Genomic DNA, 24,025 nt, shown 5'->3' with positions numbered 1-24,025 from the left:
AATAAAGTGAAGGCCCCAACTGGTAAATCACAGGTTCTATTATATTCACTATCCTCTGATTAAAAAGAGCACTGCTTATTTTGGAAATCTTTCCATTAAAAAAGCTGAAAATTTGGGGGCTCTTAAAAGGTTAAGGTCCAGTCATCTAAAACACTGTATGTAGCCTTGAATGACTGTAAATGCATCAAATATAATTATATACTAAATAAAACTTGTCTTAAAATACTAATACCATTATAATATAAACTTCAAAGCAGCTAAAAATATCCCTAACCTCCTACCAATGTCCCTTTAGTAGCATTCAGGTGATATCATCGCACTGAAGTTTACTAGGAATTCCAGTAATACAGGATCTTTTCACAGATGCATATCAACGCAGGACATTCAAAGCAGTTATGGTCCAGCACATTATCAAGAATAAGCAAGTTTAGATGTAGTGGAGAAATCAGCCTCTTGGTCACAGCTATAGACGAAACGCAAAATATAAAGTTTCCTTTGTAAAAAAGAAGAAACAAAAATAACTGCCAGAGAAAAAAATAAAGGATGTGGCAAAACAACTGTACATTAGTTCCACTACCACATTCCATATTCCTGGAAACTATTATATCTGTACAAAACAGGTACCAATGATTACAGTAAATCTGAATTTTATTATGTCTTTTGGATTTTTACTTTAAACTTACTAATAGGCTTATTGCAATACTAACATAAATGTCAGTAAATTTTTAAACTTACAACTTGAAGTTCTTTCCAAAGAAACTGAATTGGATTATAACAGATAATAGCAATTTGTTATTTTTCTTAATTTTTTACAGCCAAATATTTTCATGAATACCTATTTATTGTTAAACTAAAATGAAAACAAAGCACCAATTTACATCATGATGAGTAAATCTGTTCTCACATCTGCTGCCATCTTTTTTTGCTTTCAAAAAAAAAAATCCCCTGGCACTTTCATGTTTTTCATATAGAAAGAGCTCAAATGGATAGCTGAAATGCAGCCAGTAACTGCACAGAGAACAGAGAGTCCTGGCTCTGACCCAGCCTCAGATGGGTTCTATGGGAGGGAGAACTTCCAAGTGATTCCTTCCTGGTTCAAATGGTAAGCAGAAGTGCCTGACCCTTGGCCCACAGATGGACAGGGCGGACACACCCAAGCACGCCGGACTGTTCTTCAAGGCCTTGCACTAAGGCAGAAGGCAGGGGACCAGAGCTAACTGATGACCCAGTACCCATACAAATGTACACATTTCCAGTTGCAAACATGTGCTTAGGGCTACAGAAGAGGTTGTGGGGGTATTAATAATTGCCAGCACATAGACAGAGCGCCAGCTTGGTGAGTAGAACCTGTAAACATGCTTGGCACTGAATGAATGAGCAGCCAGGGACTGTAAAGAAAAAAAGCAGAAAACCAGGTGAGAATCATCTCAGCAATCAGGGACAGAAGCAGGGGAATACAGATGTCTGCCTCATAAACAGCCAGCAAAAGCATTTCTTTTTTACTTTGCCAAAACTCTCACATAAGGACCAAAATGACTTTTCTGGGCAGAAATATTTTTATTTCCTCATAACAATGGCATTATGTGCTTAATCAGGCCACAATAAATGAATACTATAAAACACCTACCAAGTGACCAACAAAAGACTAGATAATGTAAAGTTAATATAAAAACACAAAATCTGGTACCTGAACTTCTTCAACAGTTCACAATCTAGCTATGGAAGCAAAGCTCATACATAAAATGATCACAGAACAATTAACAGTGAAAATGTGGGACTTTGTATGGGCTTGGACAATCAAAGATCTTATGGAGTCAAATCATCAGCAGAAAAAAGCACCAGAGCTGAAAATCAGAAAGACTGAGTCTCTGTACCACCTGTGACTGTCAGGATGATGAAGAAGGAAGAACAGGCCCATTTGTGGTAGATGATATGCTAGTCAAACCGTTATCATCACAGCTCCCCTGTGAGATAGGTATTATCCCCATTCTACAGACAAGGAAACTGAGGTTTATGTCTTGGGCAAATTACTTGACCACTGTAATCTCAGTTTTTCCATTTGTAAAATAAAGGAACTAACATAAATCAATGGTTTGACCCAGAGCCTTCAAGTGGGCAGGGCCCTGGGCCAAATGTATCAAATCCTCCAGTCAAGAGCCAGATTCCCATTCCCCATGGGAAATATTTTGCTGTCATAACATCAGCACTGAGAATAGTACCTGGTATATAATGAGTGATGGGTAAAAATTTGAGGAATGAATGGATGGAACAAATGGCACATTGCAGCCAACTTTAAGGTGACTCTCATTCATGGTGGCTCATTTCCTTATATGTTTAGTAATGTTTTGTTGTTTGCTCATATTCCAGAGCTCTGAATCAGTGGTTTGAAGGTGTCATTCTTCCAGAGGCGATTCATGTTTACTTCTACCAAGCCCTTGGGTATTTCCAACCCAGAAGCATTGAGAGGAGTTTCTCAGCCTGGGGTTTTCCAGACCACATAGGTAACACAAATTCAAATCCTAAACCTAATATATTCAAAAAAGACTTTTTTTTTTCAAGAAGCCTCCTCCTTTTGCTAATGGGTGTTCTCTCCCCACCCCCAGCCCAGCCCTTCAAAGAGGTTCCAATGAAACTCCATATCCCTGAACTCTAGGTGCTTGGTATCAGCAGAGCTCCCCTGGGTGTCCCTTCCTACTCTTCCTTTTTCTCTCAGTAATGCTCACTCCTCCTCCTCTTCTTCCCCACTTGTGAGTTTCTCACTGTCTTGTAATAAAGATTATTAAAGAGTGGGTTTTTTTTTAATGTTTATTTATTTTTGAGAGAGAGACAGCTCAAGCCAGAGAGGAGCAGATAGAGAAGGGAAGCCACAGAATCCGAAACAGGCTCCAGGCTCTGAGCTGTCAGCACACAGCCCTATGCGGGACTCAAACTCATGAACCGTTAAGATCATTACCTGAGCCGAAGTTGGACGCTTGACTGACTGAGCTGCCCAGGCACCCCAAGAGTGTTTATTTTTTAAAGTTTATTTACTTATCTTTTTTTTTTTTTAATTTTTTTTTTCAACGTTTATTTATTTTTGGGACAGGGAGAGACAGAGCATGAACGGGGGAGGGTCAGAGAGAGAGGGAGACACAGAATCGGAAACAGGCTCCAGGCTCTGAGCCATCAGCCCAGAGCCTGACGCGGGGCTCGAACTCACGGACCGCGAGATCGTGACCTGGCTGAAGTCGGACGCTTAACCGACTGCGCCACCCAGGCGCCCCTGTTTATTTACTTATCTTGAGAGAGGGGGTCACGAGCAGGGGAGCGGCAGAGAGAGCGGAATAGAGTGAATCCCAAGCAACCTCAGCACTGTGAGCACACAGCTCAATGCAGGACTCAATCCCACGAACTGTGAGATCATGACCAAGTCAAAATCAAGAGTCGGACACTTAACTGACAGAGCCACCCAGGTGCCCCAAAAGGGTGATTATTTTATCTTCTCCAATATTTCTACTGGAAGTGTTTACAGCCAGAAAATTTTCCAGAATATCCAGTCAGCCTTATTTCCGGGGGGGGCATAGTCTATCACCTACATATTCAGATGTAGGTTTAGAAATCATCATTGGGGTGCCTGGGTGGCTCAGTGGGTTGAGTGTCCGGCTTCGGCTCAGGTCATGATCTTGCGGTCTGTGAGTTCGAGACCCACATCGGGCTCTGTGCTGACAGCTCGGAGCCCGGAGCCTGCTTCCGATTCTGTGTCTCCCTCTCTCTCTGCCCCTCCCCCACTCATGCTCTGTCTCTGTCTCAGAAATAAACATTGAAAAAAAAAATTTTTTTTAAAGAAATCATCCCCAAGGTGAGCAAGAGCTGAAACCAGGTAAGCAGTCAAAGTAGGAGATGCCTAGCATGGGGGAAACACAAGAAGCCAACAGGAGAGCAAGGCTAGGATTGGCTAGAAAGGATGCCAACCCTGAGTGTGACAAGGAAAGACCTGGACGGGCAGAGAACAAGAGGCATAAGTTTATTTCCTAATAATAAGAGACCAACCTGAATTTAGGAAAATAGTTCTGAAGGATGACTGGATGATAAAGAACACAATGCTTGTATGTACCACTGATTTAAAAAGATACTTCAGGAATATAGTACTATATCTAATATATAGAACTTACCAAAAAAAAAAAAAAATCATGACAAGCACACAGATCCAAAGTTAAATTCAAGTAGGAGATAGGGCAGAGGACAGGAGAAAAGTAGGAAATAGGGCAGTGGAAAGGAGGAGAAGAGGAGATATGGCAGTGGAAAGGATGTACAGGAAATGAGATGAAGTAGAGATTCCATTATTGGAAACAAGCTACCAGTTGTGCTGTGCTACTGGGAAGATTCCGAGCACAAGCGAAATCACGTCACGTTCTACATCAAGGAGCTGTTTCACACAGGAATTTGGTTATACAAATTGGGGAATAAGTGGACCATCACCAAAGGCTTGGAAACACTTATTATTCTGATTCAATTATTACTGAATTCAAGATTTTTTATTATTATTTCCTTTTACTGTAATAATAACCGTATGTGGGAAAGTTACCAGTTAGCAAAATAAAGTTCAAGGAAGCTAAATAAGGACCCACCATCACACCACCACATCTTAGCACCTACAGATGCGTATCTCCATAGATTTTCGTGTAACATAACATTCTGTATATGAAATAGTTCAAAGAATTCTAAACTGAGAAATAGTGGATATGAAATGGGGTTCATCAAGAAAGGTGTCTGTCTGGGTCCCTGTGAGTTCTACATGTCTGCTTCCCACAAGTGTGGTTACACTAACACTAACAAGAATGAAAAGCATGAGGGAAAACTTAGTAAATTCGGAGTACTGTTGAGTAGGTGTACAAATAAAACATGAGAAAATATACAGCATGAGAAAATACACCACAGAATTTAAATCTCCACTGTGCTTCTATCCAATCAGTAGAGCAACATTTTTTTCCCAGAAAAGAGTGTTACCTCAAATAAAAGAATAGACACTGGGTAGCAGGAAAAAAGGGTAATGATGCAAATCTTCCCTTAAACCACATTTCATTAAGGGCTATAATCATAGCTAGAAATAATGAACATGACTCTTGGGCTCAGGCAATGATTTATATCACCCAGGTTCTCAGAAGGGATTCATAATCATTTTATCAAAAGCTTGGCTTTTGAAAGAAGTAGATTAGCTCTATTTCCTTCAACTTCTTACACTACAATCTTAAGATCTTAAATAAAATAGTATTTATACACCTAAATTTGGAAATAATCAGCAAGGCCAGGATGAAATAAGAAAAACTGACCAGAATTAGCAGGGAAAGAAGCTTAAACTCAAAGTACTTAATAACTAATGAATATGTACTTTGTTTTAATGAATGTATTAAAAACATGACTCTCTCCAGAAAAATATTTAATTCACTTTATAAAAAGCACATACAAAATAAGATTACTTATCAACTTATAAAACAGACTTTCAAAAAGGAGAAACAGTTAAGAAAACAGAGACAGTAAAAATGTTAACAGTAAGCACAAAAAACTTGGCCTTAAGTATGCTTGCAATAAAGACAAAAAGGGACTGAGGATGGCTTATTCTTAGAAATGAAGACATTGTCTAGTTACCCAGTAAAGACAACCTTTCCCTAGTACTGAGTTCTGAAAAAATGTCAACATTAAAGTACCACAGTAGAGCCATCAAATGATGGAAAGGATAGTGTCTTTAACAACCTCACACAAATGCAGAACAGGATTTATAATTATTTCCAACAGAAAGCAAGAATAAAGGTTCAAGGTTAATGGGTAATCAGTAAAAGCAACAGTTGAGGGCTAGGATAATATGGTCCAAAATGTACTATAGATCGAATAGACAGAGAACATGTCCTTCCCATTGTTCCTAAAAAGGATGATTCTCAAACTAGTTCATCAACAAGACTAATGGCCCTAAGGTATATACTCCATCTCCCTGCCTTCCTCTGTTTACCTATGAAATGTTGCCACCTGTCCCTGTCATCCTTTTGGGCTGATGAAAGAATAAAAGCCAGGATGGGAAAAAAGAACTCAGTATTTAGGCTGGTCCTATACATAAGGAAATTAAGGCAGGGATTTCAATCTAGGAGCCCAAAGTCTGAATTACCTCTCTCAGATACCAGTAAAATGCATGGAAACAAAGGAGATTATGTTTCTTTCTCCTTTTGCCTTTTTGAATATCCTTCCCAAAACATTCCCAAGCTGAGGCAGCACAACCTGGCTGTGGGGGATAAGTTTAGGAATCCTCCGGGCTTACACCAATGGGTTAACAAGGCATAAAGAAATACAAAGCCATAAAATGCTCACACCAGAGTTTGGGTAAACCAGACTGGCACTCCAAGAATAGGGAGGTGCAAAGACACCCTGAGAATAGGGAGGCACCTCAAAATAGGGAGGGGGAGATGAGTCCCCAAAAATACAGAGAGAGAGTCAACGGCCTGAAATAGAAATGGCGCAAAGGTGCCCAATACATAGGAACAACAAGATTAGATACTCAGGGTGAAGGCACCCCAAGTTTAGTACTATAGCAGAAAGCTGCTTTCATAGGAGAATAGAGCCAGGGTAGGTAAATTGGTGGATTGGACTATGGACCACTGCGCTGCAGGCAAAGCAGCCCAGAGCAGAGATGGTTAACAAAAGAAAAGGTGGCTTATTAACCCTGAGGTTATTCCCCCTATCTGTCTCATCCCCCAGGCTGGCAAAGATAAACAGGCACGGTGCCTCCTGTCTGCTGTTAACAACCATCTACCCATCTGCTTGGCGCCCGGATTTTGTTTTATATTGACCCAAATCCCAAACGCTGTATATCTTCAAAATCCCCTTTTCCCCCTCACGTTCCCCAGTTAATGTTCCTAGTTTGTCTCTTTGTACATGCCCATCACGTTTGCAAGCCTTCTGATCTGAATAAATACAGGGCAAGGGGCTCTTGTCTTTTTCCCGGATATTAGCCATCTCTCATTTTAATCCTGCATCGGCTCTTTTGCTGCCCAAAAGAGAACTTTAGACTTAGAGTCTACAACACCTGGCCCCATGTGATAATCCACTTCTCTCCTAGTCACTTACCCAAAGAATTAGGAGCACGAAGGATTCAAAGTGGCTATTTTCTCTCAGACTTAACGTATCTGTTGCTGTTTCTTTTTATTTTTTTTTTTATTTATTTTTTTTTTTTTTAATTTTTTTTTTTCAACATTTATTTATTTTTGCGACAGAGAGAGACAGAGCATGAACAGGGGAGGGGCAGAGAGAGAGGGAGACACAGAATCGGAAACAGGCTCCAGGCTCTGAGCCATCAGCCCAGAGCCTGACGCGGGGCTCGAACTCCCGGACCGCGAGATCGTGACCTGGCTGAAGTCGGACGCTTAACCGACTGCGCCACCCAGGCGCCCCTGCTGTTTCTTTTTAGATAAAATGTTTTTTAAATAAAACCCAACTAGGGGTGCCTCGGTGGCTCAGTCAGTTAAACGTCGACTTCGGCTCAGGTCATGATCTCACGGTTCATGGGTTCAGGCTCCGCGTAGGGCTCAGCACTAACAGTTCAGAGCCTGGAGCCTGCTTCAGATTCTGTGTCTCCCTCTGTCTCTCTGCCCCTCCTCTGCTTGCACGCTTTCTCTCTCTCTCTTTCTCTCTCTCTCTCTCAAAAATAAATAAATAAACATTTAAATAAAACACAACTAAATCCATTTACCCATACATCTGTCCATCTATTCATTCACTGAACAAACACCTAACTGCCCTACATCTTAGCCTCCATGCTAAGCAGTGGAGAAACTATGAATCAAACATACCTTGACTTTCTAATTTAGATGACAAACGACAGTGTTTCTCCCAATTTAAACAGTTCAAATGTGTACTGCACAATAAGAATACACCTTTCAAATACCATTACAATGTAAGATTGTCTCCTGCAAACCTGAAGATGGCTCAGGGCCTCAAATAAAAATATCTTCAATTAATCACCCAACTTGGGCCACCTTCATAAGGCCAGCTGGGCTTTGTCCCCAAAGCCAGCAGGGACTGAGCCAACAGTTTTCATAGATACAGAGGCACTGAGGGCCATTTAAGTGGGAAATCAAACTGTGCAGGGGGTTCTTCTAGCCATGGTTTTCTCCTTTGGTGTGAAGTGGTTTTTAACTTCACTGAAGAATTTCTATAAGAACTTGGTCTTCAGAATAAAAATAAAATCTACCTTCAGGCAGTCACTTATTCTAAAATGCTAAGAAAATGGATTCCTAGTCAAGAAAATGAAGAAAAGATTATTTTAAATAAGCAGGGAGGGTAAGGTAAAAAAAAAAAAATGACCAGTATTAAAATATCAAAAATAAAAAAGCAATAACCCCCCCAAAATACAATGGCATAAAAAGCATATTCATTAAATTAGTCATTTTATAATGTCTAAGGTTTCCTTTCTTCACACACACATTATATTAGTCTTGCCTCCACAAGACTGATGTCATACTACCATTCTTAAAAATTCACACTGAGGCCTTTGAACCAACATTCAAGTTCATAAATAAGGAAATGAAAAAAGAATATATAAGAAAAACAGGCCATTTTCCTACTGAATTGTAAATTTTGATTCCCCAGTTACTGCAAAAGCCAAACTCTTACATCTACTGTATTGTACCTCCTGCCCATCCATGTAGTTAGCACCACACATTAGTCTGGTCATAAGGAGGCATCACCTAACAACACCATTCTGAAGTAACAGCCGTACGATCTAGGGAACGACTTTCTAGGCAGAGAGGTTCACATTGCTAAATTCCAAGCAAAGTCAAGTATCAAGTGTTCACAGCTGTCTGCTTTGCCTGAGAAGCCCTTGGAAGAGAATGAGTAGGTCTGCTGTAGGCCTCAGTAAGAACACAGGGAGGCCCACACCATTCTAGGGACAGGGGAAGAAGACAGGCCAAGGATACTGTCCCAGTTATACTAGTGACAAGTGACTAGGCTGGGACAGGGATATTACCCATTTTCTTTTCTTTTTTGTTACAATTATCTGAAGTTAGACACTGAGGAAGTCATTTGAAACTAATTTTTGCACAATTTAAGCCATGTGTTAAAGACTCCTCATGCATACAGACAGGGTATCATACACTTAGGCTAGAAGTATTTTCTAACCATACTACTACAAACTCTATATTATTATCTTCCCATGACATTAAGATCATAACATAAAAGAGAAGGGAGAAGAATATATCTTTCTATCAGACCTGAGGTTATCATGGAAAAATATTAAAGTAGTTTATATGTGTTGTTAATGGTATCTCTTTAAAGTTTCAACTAAGTGGTAGAAAACATATCCAAAATTTAAACTCAACAATTATTAATTGTTCTACATTATCAAAAACCATGTCCAGTCCTATGAACACTACCCACCCCAGATCACCCCAGAGCCTGTGTAAAGGAAAGATGACTTCACCCACCCTAATACAGAGACTGTGATTTATGTCTGAACCTCTTAACACAATGCCCTGCAGGCAGTGGAGCTTCCAGAAGTATTTGTTCAATTCGATGCTTAAAGGGGGGAGGGGGGGAATCAGGATCAAATAAATACTCACTGACATCTATTACAAACAAAATAAAGTAATAAAATAGGTAAAATGATCAAGAAGAAAAAACTCTTGCTTCCAGAGCAGCTGTTCTTTTAAACCCATGATATAAAAATTTTCTTCAATTAAACCAGACAAAAAGGTTTACCCAAGTAACATTTTATTTTTTCCCAAGAAAGACCAAAACAGAGGTCTTCAAGATTAAGCACTTCAATCAAGTCAATCAACACAAGCTAAAACACCATCTTTTAGTTCTAATAATAAAAGCATCTTCTGGAAAGTGCTGGGTCGTTTACATTCAAAGTAAGAGGCCAAAAAAATCTATTTTATTCTTGATTTCCCCTCTGAATACTCCAAAACAGACTGTATCAAAGCAACTGAAGGAAAAGGTGAGGTGCTGAACTTGGTTCTTTCTTCACAAAGCTGTACTGTCAATACAGCTCACTGTATTATATACCAAGACAGGACACCTTTAAGAGTCTCAAAGGAGCTGTGTAAATAGACCCTACGCCATTCCCCTAACACTGCGTCTGAAGCAAATACAGTACAGTCCACCTGACTGACAATCAACAGATTTAAGACCCCTTCAAAGCTCTGTCACTCCACACCAGGAATGAGAAATTTAACACTAAACGAAGGGAGCCCACGCTTGCCTCTGCCTCTTGCCAAGAAGGTCCAACACAAACTAGGGCCCCAATATCAAAGGAAGTGGGGAGAGATGCAGGAATCAGGTGACAGGGCTGACAAGATGGTATGTGAATGAAGAAAGCAGAAGTCAAGCTTGAGATGGCCCAGAAAGACCGCAGAGATTACTGCTTCCAGAAAAAAGAAAAAAGGAGTATTCCTGGTGCCCACATACCTGAGACAGTTGCAGGAAGGAGCGACTAATTTCAGGCCATCTCAGGATATCTGCATTGTGGAAGTGCACTCTCCACAGCCTGAGAATCATCCTAAGACGTCCTGGCAGAAGGTCTGATATTCAAGGTGCAGAGTGACAGCTTCCACATAAAAGCCAAAAGTACTCTGCAGGCCACCAGAAGGTCAGAGTGACCAAGCCTAGTGTGACACAAGAAATGAAATCCTACACAACCCACACTGAGCTCCCCACAGAGGATACGTGGGGGTAGCTATTATTCTTGCCATGGTAGCCAAGGCCAGTCCTTGCTTCTTGACCCAGCACAAACTTCCCCAATCAATCCATATACTAGCTGGGTAAAGTCTATTTGTCAATGGATTTTTCAGAACTCTAAGTAATTCTAATGAGGTAATGTTGTTAAGTACTATCACTGCTATACAGGTTAACCCATAAAAGTCATTTTAACCCACAATGTACTTATAACACCAACAGTACTTTCCTCAATAATGCTCTTTACTGTCTATGAAGAATCTCATTTCCCCGACCTCCCTGACTGAGGGGCTGTTAAAGGTGATGTTCAGAACCAGGAAAAGCCAGGCAAACAAACACGTAGATTCTAATAACTTAGGCCCTGCCTATTTGCACAACAGAAACACCTCTGTACATTGGCAGAGGAGAAAGTGCTGCTTTCCACCTATCACTTCCCAGTTATTCCAAATTAAAAAGCACAAACACTTGGGAAGGGTATCCCAGGGCACAAGCGCTGCAAGTCGGGACCATCGAGCTGGCTTGCTGCTACCTATCTACGCCATGAGCTTAGGACCAGAGAAAAGCTGAAGTAGTCACTAATTAGGGTCGTGTTTACCCTTCCGTTGTCAACTAAGAACATACTGTTTTTGTTGCTTTAGAAGAAAGGTCTCCCTAGTTCATTACAGTCATTATTCCTACTCAGTAAGAGATAATATGCTGCAATTTGAAAAGTATGTGTGAATGGCACACTCCTACACCTCCTAGCAGGGGCCCATCCACATTCAATACTTTCACAGACACAGAATGACAGTTCGTTGGAAGTCACAGGGTCTTAAATAAGCTGATAATTTATTGTCCTCCACAAAAGAACTACAAACAAGATCTTAATTAATTTGCTAACAGTTATGGCCTGTTCACTAAAATTAGCCCAAATTCCATCATTTTGCTTACTACAGGAATTTGCATAAGGCACATTTCCTTGGACCCCATCCTGGGAAAATTAGTACTGAGGAAAGTAAAACTTGCCATTAAAGTAGTTGTACATCTAAGGTGGCTCCAGAAGAGCTGTCCCTAGGGACAGTGACATAGAGCTGCTGAGGGACAGAGTGGGCATAAAGAGAGAGAAAGAAAAGTTGTGACTGTGGCCATCCAGATGTCTCAACTTAGTGCTCAATTTGTACACCAATGCCAGGAGAAACAGAGCTGGTGACAGTCGGATTGGGACCTTAAAGGTCACCTTATCCAACGGCCATTCACAGGTAGAAATACGGCCAAAAACTCAGAGGCTCAGCTCCTCACCATGGGTGAAAGCACTCCTGCCTCACTTCCTTCCACTGCCCACAAAAACGTCAGCACCACCATGCTTGGCAGCAGGGGTCTCCCAAAGGTCAAGTTCTGTGGTGCATGAAAGATGGGTAGGGGCACCTGGGTGGTTCAGTTGGTTAAGCATCTGGCTCTTGATTTCAGCTCAGGTCATGATCTCACGGTTTATGAGACCAAGTCCCATGTCTGGCTCTGCACTGACAGTGTGAAGTCTGCTTGGGATTCTCTCTCTGCCCCTCCCCTATGCACTCTCTCTCAAAATAAATAAACAAGAAGGAGAAGGAGGAGAAGGAGGAGGAGGAGGAGGAGGAAGAGGAGGAGGAGGAGGAGGAGGAGGAGGAAGAGGAGGAGGAGGAGGAGGAAGAGGAGAAGGAGGAGGAAGAGGAGGAAGAGGAGGAGGAAGAGGAGGAGGAGGAGGAAGAGGAGGAGGAGGAGGAGGAGGAGGAGGAGGAGGAAGAGGAGGAAGAGGAGGAAGAGGAGGAGGAGGAGGAAGAGGAGGAAGAGGAGGAGGAGGAGGAAGAGGAGGAGGAGGAGGAAGAGGAAGAGGAGGAGGAGGAGGAAGAGGAGGAGGAGGAGGAGGAGGAAGAGGAGGAGGAGGAGGAGGAGGAAGAGGAGGAGGAGGAGGAGGAGGAGGAAGAGGAGGAGGAGGAGGAGGAAGAGGAGGAGGAGGAGGAGGAAGAGGAGGAGGAGGAGGAGGAGGAAGAGGAGGAGGAGGAGGAGGAGGAGGAAGAGGAGGAGGAGGAGGAGGAAGAGGAGGAGGAGGAGGAAGAGGAGGAGGAGGAGGAGGAAGAGGAGGAGGAGGAGGAGGAAGAGGAGGAGGAAGAGGAGGAGGAGGATGGAGGAGGAGGAGGAGGAGGATGGAGGAGGAGGAGAAGGAGGAGGAGGAGGAGGAGAAGGAGGAGAAGGAGGCGAAGGAGGCGAAGGAGAAGGAGGAGGAGGAGGAGGAGGAGGAGGAGGAGGAGGAGGAGGAGAAAGATAGATGGGAAGGACTAAGAGTAAAGTAACAGAAAACGCAGATGTAGATGTCCTGGGACTCTTACAGTCTGTGTGGCCCAGAAGTGGAGGAACCATGCAAACATTCTACAACCTAGCAGTGGGTTGTGTGCCAGTGTGCAGAAGAATCAGCCTTTCTAGAACTCAGAGCACATTACCTGAAAAAGTTAGGGAAAAGTTAGGTTTCTAGTGCAGCCTAAAATTTAACCTATATTTATTTTTTTCAACAAATAATTACTGAGCTCTAGCCATCTGGGAATTTACATTCTAATGGGGGAACAACAGCAAAAGGAAAGAGACAAACACATAAGGTTCTTGCCCTTGGGGGTGAGGGCTGTGCAAAGGAGAAAACAGCCCTGTGAGGGGTGGGGAGGGAAGGTCCTCTGACATGGGACAGCAACACAGACCAAAGAAGCGATGGAGCAGGGGTATATGCGGGACAACGAGGCAGGGAAGACTGGCAAACACAAGGACGTGAAAAAAGACCAGGGGGCCACAGAGCAGAAATCGAAGGGCTAGGACGAGGTTTAGGCGGGGCCCCGTCGGCACAGAAGGGAGCTCATCTCTATCTTGACAGGGCGGGGCCTCTGAACGGTACCAAGCAGCAGACTGAAACGGTCCAGCTTTCACGTCAAGACTACCGGATGGGGACGGAGTGAAAGCGGAAAGGACAGGCAGGAGGTTGCAGCGATCCAGGGGCGAGGCGATGGTGCCTGAAGGAAGCTGCTCACTCGTGAGAGGGAGGAGAGAGCAGCCTGGGGCTGAGCTGTGGAGTTGGAACCAACAGAACTTCTGAGGAACTAGATGAGGGAGCGGAAATGGAGGCGTGGCTGCCTTGTGTGGGAAAAGGGGATAATCACACTAAAATGAGGTGTTGGCGCGGCCCACACTCCGTCTCTGCCGAGACTGTATTCCCACTTACTAGCCGAGGGGCCCTGAGTGCTATGAGAAGTAACTTCGTCTCTGCTTCAGAGTCTGACATTACCAGTCAGGGAGAGTAAGAGAATCTACCTCACGGATTTACTGAGAATCCAATGAGTTAGTATCTGTAACATACTTAAAACAGTGCCTGGCACACAGTAGGAGCTATACAATTCTATTCTTATTACTATTCTCATCACCTACTTCATGGTACTGTTGTTAGGACTAAATAGACTAAATGAGTTTAAGGAAGTGCCTGGCACATTAATTCTCTCAATAAACGTCGGCCCTTATTGCTATCATCATGAATGATTCCCAGTCGGTGGCAATAATTGAGGTGAAGAACAGAATGGAGAGGGGGCTGCTGTGAAAAGGTCCAGAGGGCCTGTGGAAGAGGTTCCATTTGGTGTGTTAATTCTGCAGTGTCCATGAGGCATTCAAATGTCTAGGTCAAGTGTGTCGCTGGACATGAATCTGAACCTCAGAGGAAAAGTCTGGAGTTGAGATATTAACTTAAGAGCCATTCACATAAAAACGAGTTAACTACAGAAAATGGTGAGCTTGGTGACGAGGAAGATTAAGGTGGAGGAAAGAAGATGGTCTAGTGGTGAACCCAATGGAACCCCAACATCCCAGGTCAGGCCAAGGTGGAGGAGGCAGAAAAAGAGACTGAAAAAGAACCGTGCAGAGGAGGAGGAAGGCCAACAGACATTGGGTCCTAACAGCAATAACTTCTGAAAGGTCAAGTTGGATAAACACACTGGAAGGAGCCACATGGAGATTATCAATGATCTTGACGAGAGCATTTTTAGCACCTTACATATTCATTTCAACTCTACCTTTCATTTACAACACCATAAAAGAACATGAGTCTCAAGGGTGATGTACAGTGAAGAAAACTCTGACCTCAGAGTCAAGAGACCAAAGTCTAAGCTTCAAGTCTAAGGGTCTTGGGTAAGTCCCTCAACAAAAAGGGTGTCCATTCCTCCACAGGTAAAATTACAAAATTGGACCAGATTCCCAAACACAGGTCACAGGCTCTCTATGTGTCTAAATCCTGCTAACCAAAGTACATAGTATTCTCAGTATTTAAAAGGTACTGATCGCTCCTTAGCCATTTGGCTAAGATCAAGTGTAAAATGTACTAAGAACCATGCATCCGGTGCTCACTTCAGCTGCACACACACTAAAATGTGTACAATACAAAGAGTGGCACGGACCCTGCACGAGGATGACATACAAATTCATTAAGTAGCCCATGTTTAAAAAAAAAAAAAAAAAAGAACTACGCATCTACCTCGGGTACAGTTCCACAAACAAAACTGTCACATTTGTTTCTGGCTGAAATTATAACTGAGCGTGGCAACATCTGTGAAGCTGGGAAGCAGCCATGGTTAAGAAGGGAGACTCTGGCATCTGAATGCCTGACTTCAAATCCCAGCTCCATCACTTACTGCCTGACAAGAGCTGTGCTGTTAAGCTGCTCAAGGCCTAGTTTCCCACTCTGTGAAGTGGGGATTATAACATTGCCTACCTCACAGCGTACTGGAAGGTTTTAAACGCATCAGTCCTTGAAAGACCTCAGCAGAACTCTCCATTGACCTTCCTCCTCCCTCTTGACTGCTCTTTGTCAACCTCCTCTGCTGGCTCCCTACCATGGCCTGACCTGGGATTCTCAGACCCTCTTCTTCTCCATCTCTGTCCTCTCCCTCGCTAGGCTCATCATGAAGCATACAATTACATACTGAATAAACATGAGCTATGAATGCCATTATCTTACACTAAAGATCCTAACTTATTAAGATCACATTTCTGGGGGCAATGAGGGAAAATAATAAAAAGAAGAATATGATGGTGAAAATGCTGGTGATCCCTGGTAACTCCCAACTCAAAAATTCTTCAGAAACACACCCGCCATCCTATTGCATGAAACACAGTACCTTCATTAAAATCTACTTCATTAAAATAAGGCTTTGTTCCCTACTAGACACTATAATCTCCCTGATGGAAGCATACCCATCTGACTTAGTGACAGCACCCAAACAGTAACTAGTGAACAAATTTCTCTTGGTACTTACTCCCCTTAACTCCTAAATTCCACTCCTGAATTTCTAATTTAAAAATTAGAGTCGGGGCGCCTGGGTGGCGCAGTCGGTTAAGCGTCCGACTTCAGCCAGGTCACGATCTCGCGGTCCGTGAGTTCGAGCCCCGCGTCGGGCTCTGGGCTGATGGCTCAGAGCCTGGAGCCTGTTTCCGATTCTGTGTCTCCCTCTCTCTCTGCCCCTCCCCCGTTCATGCTCTGTCTCTCTCTGTCCCAAAAATAAATAAAAAAAAAAAAAAAAAAAAAATTAGAGTCTAAAATTTTTTCTGCAAATACTTTTAAAGGCTCCACTGCACAGGTGCCCCATAAATGCTTCTAAGGCCCTATACCCTGCCCCACCCCCACCACATACCCTTTGTTTCATCACAAGCAAATTCTACAAATTTTCACATGTGGCCTTCCAAAAAGTTTCTCCAGGACAGATTCAATCTCAGTGCTTTCTAACTTTTTGAACTTATTTATTTTGAGAGTGTGTGTGTGTGTGTGTGTGTGTGTGTGTGTGAGCATGCGTGGCCGGGGGGGGGGGGGGGGAAGGAGAGAGAGGGAGAGAGAGAGAATCCCGATGAAGGGCTCGAACCCACAAACCGCGAGATCATGACCCCGAGTCAAAATCAGGAGCTGGATACTGAACCAACTGAGCCACCCAGGTGCCCCAGCACTTTCTAACTTTAAAACCCAACTTTTCAGAACATTTTGCTTTGGGAGGATAGTTATACTTGAATCAAAGCTACCCTTTCAAAATTTCTAAAGGGCAAACAAACCCCACAAACTCTGAGCTACCAGAGACAAAGCATATGTGAGACATTTCCCTACCCATCCTCCTCTTAATTGACTCATGACACGACACTGAGGAAGCTGGACCAAAATAGCTACCCACCTGACCAAGATTCAAATGTTTTCTTGATTACCACACAATAAGCAACAATTGATTAAAGAAAAAAAAAAACAGCAAAAACTACTGAAAAACTGCTTATATTAAATAAGCCAATTACAATTTATGTTTAAAAGAAGTTGGTATATAAACTGCGAGGCAAAGTAAAGGCAGCCTCAAAAGCTATCACATGAAAGCACAATGAAGGCTGGGATAAATTAGCTCTAATTCATGAGACACGTCATCAGTGAAGGATTCAGAATTTCAGGAAGAAATTTTTGAAAGCTTAGGAAGACTTTAAAAAAGGGCAAGCATCGGGGTGCCTGGGTGGCTCAGTCGGTTAAGCGTCCAGCTTCGGCTCAATTCATGATCTCACAGTTTGTGGGTTCGAGCCCTGAGTCAGGATCTGTGCTGACAGCTCGGAGCCTGGAGCCTGCTTCAGATTCTGTGTCTCCCTCTCTCTCTGCCCCTCCCCGGCTAACACTCTGTCTCTCTCTCTCTCAAAAATAAATAAACATTAAAAAAAAAAAGTTGTTTTTTTTTTTAAAAACGGCAAGCATCAAATCAATGGATGCTATATGTTAATTTTAGCTACAAGAGTCCAAAGTGAAGTGTGAAATGAGGAAAGCAGCCAAAGGACACTCATGCAAGAAATGTCCACGCAGTGCCCACCACAGCCCCAGGCACAGGGCTGGGGTTAGCACTTTGAAGTACAGGGAAGTCCCATCCCTGCCCTGAGGAGCTCCCCGCATAGTGGGAAAAGATGGAGGATAAACTTCAAGACTACCAGATAAATTCTCTAACCAACGGCCAACGAAGGGCTCTCAGGCAGAGCTAACAGAATCTTGATTGCATGACCGGTCCGTGACAACATAAAGCCAGTGAAGGATCTTTAACACTGTACGACAGCAAAGCAAAAAAAAAAAGCCCAAACTTGGGCAAAAACAAGATTTGGGGGCACCTGGGTGGCTCAGTCAGTGGGCATCCAACTTTCGAATTTGGCTCAGTTCATGATCTCACAGTTCATGAGATCGAGTCCCCTGTCAGGCTCTCACTGACAGCAAAGAGGCTGGGGACTCACTCTCTCCTTCTCTGCCCCTTCCTTGCTCACTCTCTCCCTCTCTCGCAAAATAAATAAACTTAAAAAAAAACAACAAGAATTTATTGATAAAAATTATATTGACAACAATACCCAAATAATGACATGGACGCAACTCAGTGTCTATCAACAGATGAACAGATAAGCAAAATGCGTACATGTACAGACAGACAGACAGACAGACACATACACAGAGGAGTAGTATTCAGCCTTAAAAAGGAATAAAATTCTGTAATGCTACAACAGAGATAAACCTTGGAGAGCATTGTGTTAGTGAAATAAGCCAGTCACAAAAAGATAAATACTGTATGATTCCACTTAACTGAGCTACTTAGTGTAGTCAAAATCACAGGGACAGAAAGAATGATGGCTGACAGAGGCTTGAGGGGATGGTGGTAATTGTTTAATGGATACACAGTTTCAGGTTTACAAAATGAAAACTGTTATGAAGATGGATGGTGGTGATGGTTGCACAACCTTATGAATGTATTTAATACCACTGAATTGTACACTTAAAAATGATTAAGATGGTAAATTCCATGTTATGTACATTTTATACTAAAAAAGTTTTTTTAATATCCCAATAATGGAGACTTTATAATAATCTAAGGCAAAATTAAACCAGGGTTCTACAGATACAGTGGAAGGCTCAGATCTGGGTGGCAATTTCAAGGGAGACTAAATGAAATTATACTGCCAAGTGCCTAGGTAAGGAAAAGGTCTTAATGCTACAGATTAAAGTAGTCAAAAGATATGAATGCTCTATGTTTGACACTTGTTATGTAACTTCACAATTATTAGCCTTTTCAAAAACCCAGATTTTTTTTTTTCTACCTGTATCTCTCTACATAGAAACAAGAGAATGGGCTTTAGGAACACAGAACAAAGAATAAAGAAGCAAACCCTTCAAGACCATGATGGCCGTGTGGTGGCAGCCGTCAGGCACCGGGGTGTGCTGGCTGGGTCACACTCCTGAGCTGGGTGACATTTTGTGCCTCAAGTTTCCTATGAAGTAAAATCATTGGGAGGAGTCAATAAACATATGAAAAGTACCTTGAATACCGCCTGCCACGTAGTTGTAATTGCTCAATAAACGTCAGACATTGCTGTTGTAATTTTATTTATATTCCACCCATTAAACATTTTTTTTTAATTTGGAATAAGGTAAATTATTAAAAGAACGTGTAAAAACAATTATCATTCACCCAATTCAACTTAAAAATTAAAATGGAACAGAGAATTATGGGGGGGGGGAGAGTAAACTTATCTCTAATCAAAATTAAATCTACCAAAATCTTTGACAATTCCTGCAGAATGGCCTTAGTGTGATGAACCTGGAGAGACAGAAGGCATAGAGCAAGAATTGATGACTTCTGTACTACAAAGGACCCACTTTACATCTTTCTCCACATCTACAGCCTCCCTGTAAGACAGAAAAATCCCCATTGTACACATGATTAAACCAAGGCTCAAAGAGTTTATCAAAATTCACCAGGCTGTTAGTGACAGAGCTAAGATTTGATATCTGACTCCAAGCCCACACTTTTTCTACCAAACTGTGTTGTGAGGATTAACAACAGTAACTATTATTCTACACCCATGTTGCTTTGGAACAGGGAGGGAAAGTTGTATATAATTATTTGATGAGAACAAAACAATGCATGAAGCAAGGCCAACTCTGTTATGGACTCTAGAATTTCTAGAGGAAATGACAAATATCCAAACCCAAATTTCATGTTAAAATGACAGAACCACAGATTAGGAAAAGCCTTCCCAATACTCCGGTCACTCAACACTGGTGAGGATGTGAATAATGCACACACTCCAATTCTAGCCCATCCTTCCAGAAAGCAATTTGGCAACAGGCAGAAAATAAGTAAAGCCAAGAGTGCTAAAGGCAGTCTGGCTAAGGGGATGATTAAGCCAAAGATGTCCACCAATAGTGTTACTCAACATCATTCTAGATTTTCCAGGAAGTGCATTTTGACAGGCAGAAGAAAGAAGTCATGTAAAAACGGGAAGGGCCAAAATCATCCTTAGTTGTAAATATTTTTCCATCTGAAAAACTCAACAGAATTGAATAAAATTAGTACTATTAAGAGAGTTCAGTAAAATGGGAAAAAATAATACATAAGAATAAATTACACACAAAACAACCTGCAGAAAACAGACTGGTACCACTGAGGGGCCACTGAGAAGTTTCTAAAAGACAAGGAACAGATGGGACTAGACTGACACAAAAGTACCAGGGTCTTAATTCAGCCAGGCAAAGGCAAGCACACCGCTCTCCATGAAAAGGCTTCAGACAACGGCTGTCCACGGTGGGCCAGTGAGGGGAGTGGGAATCTGGCCTGGCAGGACTGCCTGCACCACATGCACCGGCCAGGGAACACCACTCGGGTTAGCACTGGACCGCCACAGTGACTCACTGACCAGCAAAGGAGCGAGATTCCCCAAAGATCCAAAGACGTACCAGTGCATGGCCACTAACTGTGCACAGAGGCCTAACATAAGGGCAGCAGGAGCAGGAGTGGGGAGGGCAGGAGCTCCAATTCAAGAACCCTCTTCTGACCTCTCAGGGCCTACCCTCCCCTGTCTGACAAGGGTCTAAAAAGCAGGGAAGCCTGCCCTTTCCTCTGTATGAAGCCAGGCTGGCTTCTCTTATCACTTAGTTGCTTTGGTTTTCTAACTGTATGACATGTTGGCATGCCAACCTTCATGCAAGATTTTTGAGGGCAAGACACCCATCTCTCACTGTACCTCTGTGGTCAGACATGCCAGTGACTGATAACAATGAAAACAGGAAGAGATACCAGTTCTTCCCCAGCATGACCACTAGGTCGTGTAACTATTATAGTTTCAGAATTGTACGTGTACCATTCCTGAAGATTGGTATGATCTTTTAATCAGCCTACAGACTCCTCATGAATACTGCCTTAAAATCAGCTCAACTACTGAAACATCAGTCATTTCTGACATCTGTAAACCACTGCATTATGCTCTCACTGAGGTAAGAATTCTTTAGATGGTCCTTCCTCACTAAACTAAGGCATATCTATGTAAAATGCAGAGTAATGCATTTTATGTAGCATACACGTAACTTCTTTTCACTTAAAAAATTAGCCTAAACTCAAACTGAGTAAAGAGCAAACAAAACTGAGCACGAGTGTCTGCATAATCCATTCAAAAGAAACAACTCACAAGGATCAAAAAGTAGGATGATATTTATCACCTATTTATTTTATTTTAAAGTAGCCCCAAATTAGAAGCAATCCAAATACCTTATAAAAGTCAAGCACTGAAGTATAATTTATATACTTGATGGAATATTACATTCTTCAAAAAAGTGTAATTACCAAAGTGTTCATTAACAGATGGACAAATAAAAAAAGAGTGGTATATACACACAATGGAATATTATTCAGCCTTAAAAAGGAAAATAATTCTGATACATGCTATGTGGATGAACCTTGAAGACATACCAAATGAAATAAGCCACTCACAAAAAAAGACATATAATGTGTTAATTTAATTTATATGAGGTATCTAGAGTAGTCAAACTTACAGAGGCAGCAAGTGAAAGGGTGGCTGCCAGAAGCCAGATTAGGAGGGATGGGGAATTTTTATTCATGTTTATTTATTTTTAAGAGAGAAAGAGAAAGAGAGAGAATGTGTGTGAGTGGTAGAGGGGCAGAGAGAGAGGGCGACACAGAATCCAAAGCAGGCTCCATGCTCCGTGCTGTCAGCACAAAACCCGATGTGGGCCTCGAACTCACGAACAGTGAGATCATGACCTGAGCCGAAGTCGGATGCTTAACCGACTGAGCCACTCAGGTGCCCCAGGATTGGGAATTCTTGTTTAGTGGGTAGAGCTTCAGCTCTGGAAGACAAAAAAGTTTAGGGAGATGGTGATGATGGTGAGATGGTGATGGTGGTGATGGTGGTGATGGTGGTGGTGGTGGTGGTGGTGGTGGTGGTGGTGATGGTGGTGGTGGTGGTGGTGGTGGTGGTGGTGGTGGTGGTGGTGGTGATGGCGGCTGCAAAACAATGTGAATGTCCTTAATGCCACTGAAGTGTACACTTTAAAAATAGTTAAAATGGTGGGGCGTCTAGGTGGCTCAGCTGGTTAAAAGACCAACTCTTGATTTTGGCTCAGGTCATGATCTCATGGCTTGTGAGTTCAAGCCCTGCATTGGGCTCCAGGTGGAGCCTGCTTAGGATTCTCGCTCTTTCTCTCTTGGCCCCTCCTCCACTCAATCTCTCTCTCTTTCTCTCTCTCTCTCTCAAAATAAACATTTAAAAAATAAAAAATAAAAAAAAATAGTTAAAATGGTAAATTTCATGTTATATACATTTTCCCACAATAAAAAAGCATAATTATGAAAAGCATATAGAAACATTAAAAACATTTATGCTATGTTAAATTTTAAAAAGCATACAAAGGTATTCATGGGTTTGATTAAAACTATGAAAAAATGTATATGACAAAAGGTTTCAAAAGAAAGCTCTGGTAAAGAGCCGTAATAATGGTGGAGACTGGGCGATTTTCCTCCATTTTACAAAAACACTGTGGTATTTAGCTGTTATTTATGTAAACTTATAAAAACATAAAAAACTCGCACACTAGATATAATACCAAGAGAGCAAATCCATGGTGTCTGCAACCACAAAGCTCCCTTGTCTGTTACTTCTTTTTCAATTCATCCAATCCTAAATTTGGGGGAAAAAAAAAGGTTTTATAAAAATACTTAATATTTGGGGCTGAGTAATGACCTAAGAACTGGTAGGTAGCTCTGGGTGCACAGAGAAAATTTGATTTTCATTAAATAAACAGTTTCCCTCTTACTCTCATTTTAAAGTTTAAGAAGAAAGCCAGGAGAGGGGCACCTGGGTGGCTCAGTCAGCTGGGCATCTGACTTCGGCTCAGGTCATGATCTCACGGTTCGTGAGTTCGAGCCCCACATCGGGCTCTGTGCTGACAGCTCAGAGCCTGGAGCCTGCTTCAGATTCTGTGTCTCCCTCTTTCTATGCCCCTCCCCGTTCACACTGTCTCTCTCAAAAATAAACATTTAAAAAAAATTAAATAAAGCCAGTATTTGCCTTACTTGAGCCAAAATTTCCTTCTTAGTCATTACTTTTAACCCACCTCAACTCTTTTTTTTCTTTAAAGTTTCTTTATGATATTGAGAGAAAGAGAGTATACAAACAAGCAGGGGAGAGGCTCAGAGAGAGGGAGAAAGAGAATCCCAAGGAGGCTCTGCATTGTCAGCGCAGAGCCTGACATGGGGCTCAAACTCACAAACCATAAGTCATGACCTAAGCCAAAACCAAGACTCAGATGCTTAACCAACTGAGCCACCTAGACGCCCCAAGCTACCTCAACTCTTTTGTGGAAGAAGTCCAGGGTCTAAGTAAGTAAATTAAGTTCTCATCAAATAAAATTTCTCATAAGCTGGACAGGCAAGGAAGTGAAACAGGAACGACTGGGACCAGGAATCAGAAGACAGAATCTGGTTGGCTCTGCCGGTTAGTGGCAGGGAGGCCTCGAGCAGCACAGCACGCAGCTTCTCCAACCTCGGCTGCCCATCCGTATGTAAATGTGCAGACTATTTGCTCCACGCTTTACCAACAAATAAAAATCAAAAGTGATGTTCATAAAAATGCTCTGGAGAACGTAACATGCTTTATAAACTAAAAGGTGATACCTTGTCAAACTCACAATATTAACTTGATCTTTTTCCCTGTTGCCATATGGTATCACATGAAATTAGACCTTTCATATATGCTTTTCTGCTTTTACATTATTACTTCTTACTTGTCATTTTGAAGGCAATGAGTCTCCCCAGCCCTCAGAGCTCTGCATTTTTGATGAGAGAGGTACAGCTCAAGGCTTTCTATTTAAGATCTGACATTTCAGGGGCATCCCCCATGGTTTGTGAAAAGAAGCCCACAGAAGAAGAAAAGGTCAGATGGGATACAGAGCTTCGCACGACCTACATGCAACACTCCCAATTTTCATTCAACAGCAGGGCTCTTC

General features: G+C 42.3%; 1 protein-coding gene and 1 non-coding gene across 3 annotated transcripts in view; one reads left to right on the top strand and one right to left on the bottom strand.

Annotated features, from left to right (window-relative positions):
* The window catches only part of TULP4 (TUB like protein 4), a 244,826-nt gene that overhangs the window by 201,226 nt on the left and 19,575 nt on the right, over positions 1-24,025 (bottom strand). The gene's annotated exons all lie outside the window — the stretch shown is intronic.
* LOC112862991 (U6 spliceosomal RNA) lies at positions 15,080-15,183 on the top strand. Its single transcript, XR_003223836.1, has one exon. It is a non-coding gene; the product is annotated as a U6 spliceosomal RNA (small nuclear RNA).

The sequence above is a fragment of the Puma concolor genome, chromosome B2, assembly GCF_028749965.1.
Source record: "Puma concolor isolate L17-30 chromosome B2, mPumCon1.1.hap2, whole genome shotgun sequence".
Classification (NCBI taxonomy): Eukaryota; Metazoa; Chordata; class Mammalia; order Carnivora; family Felidae; genus Puma; species Puma concolor.
The sequence above is the reverse complement of the archived record's forward strand: the minus strand, read 5'-3'. Positions and strand labels throughout refer to the sequence as shown.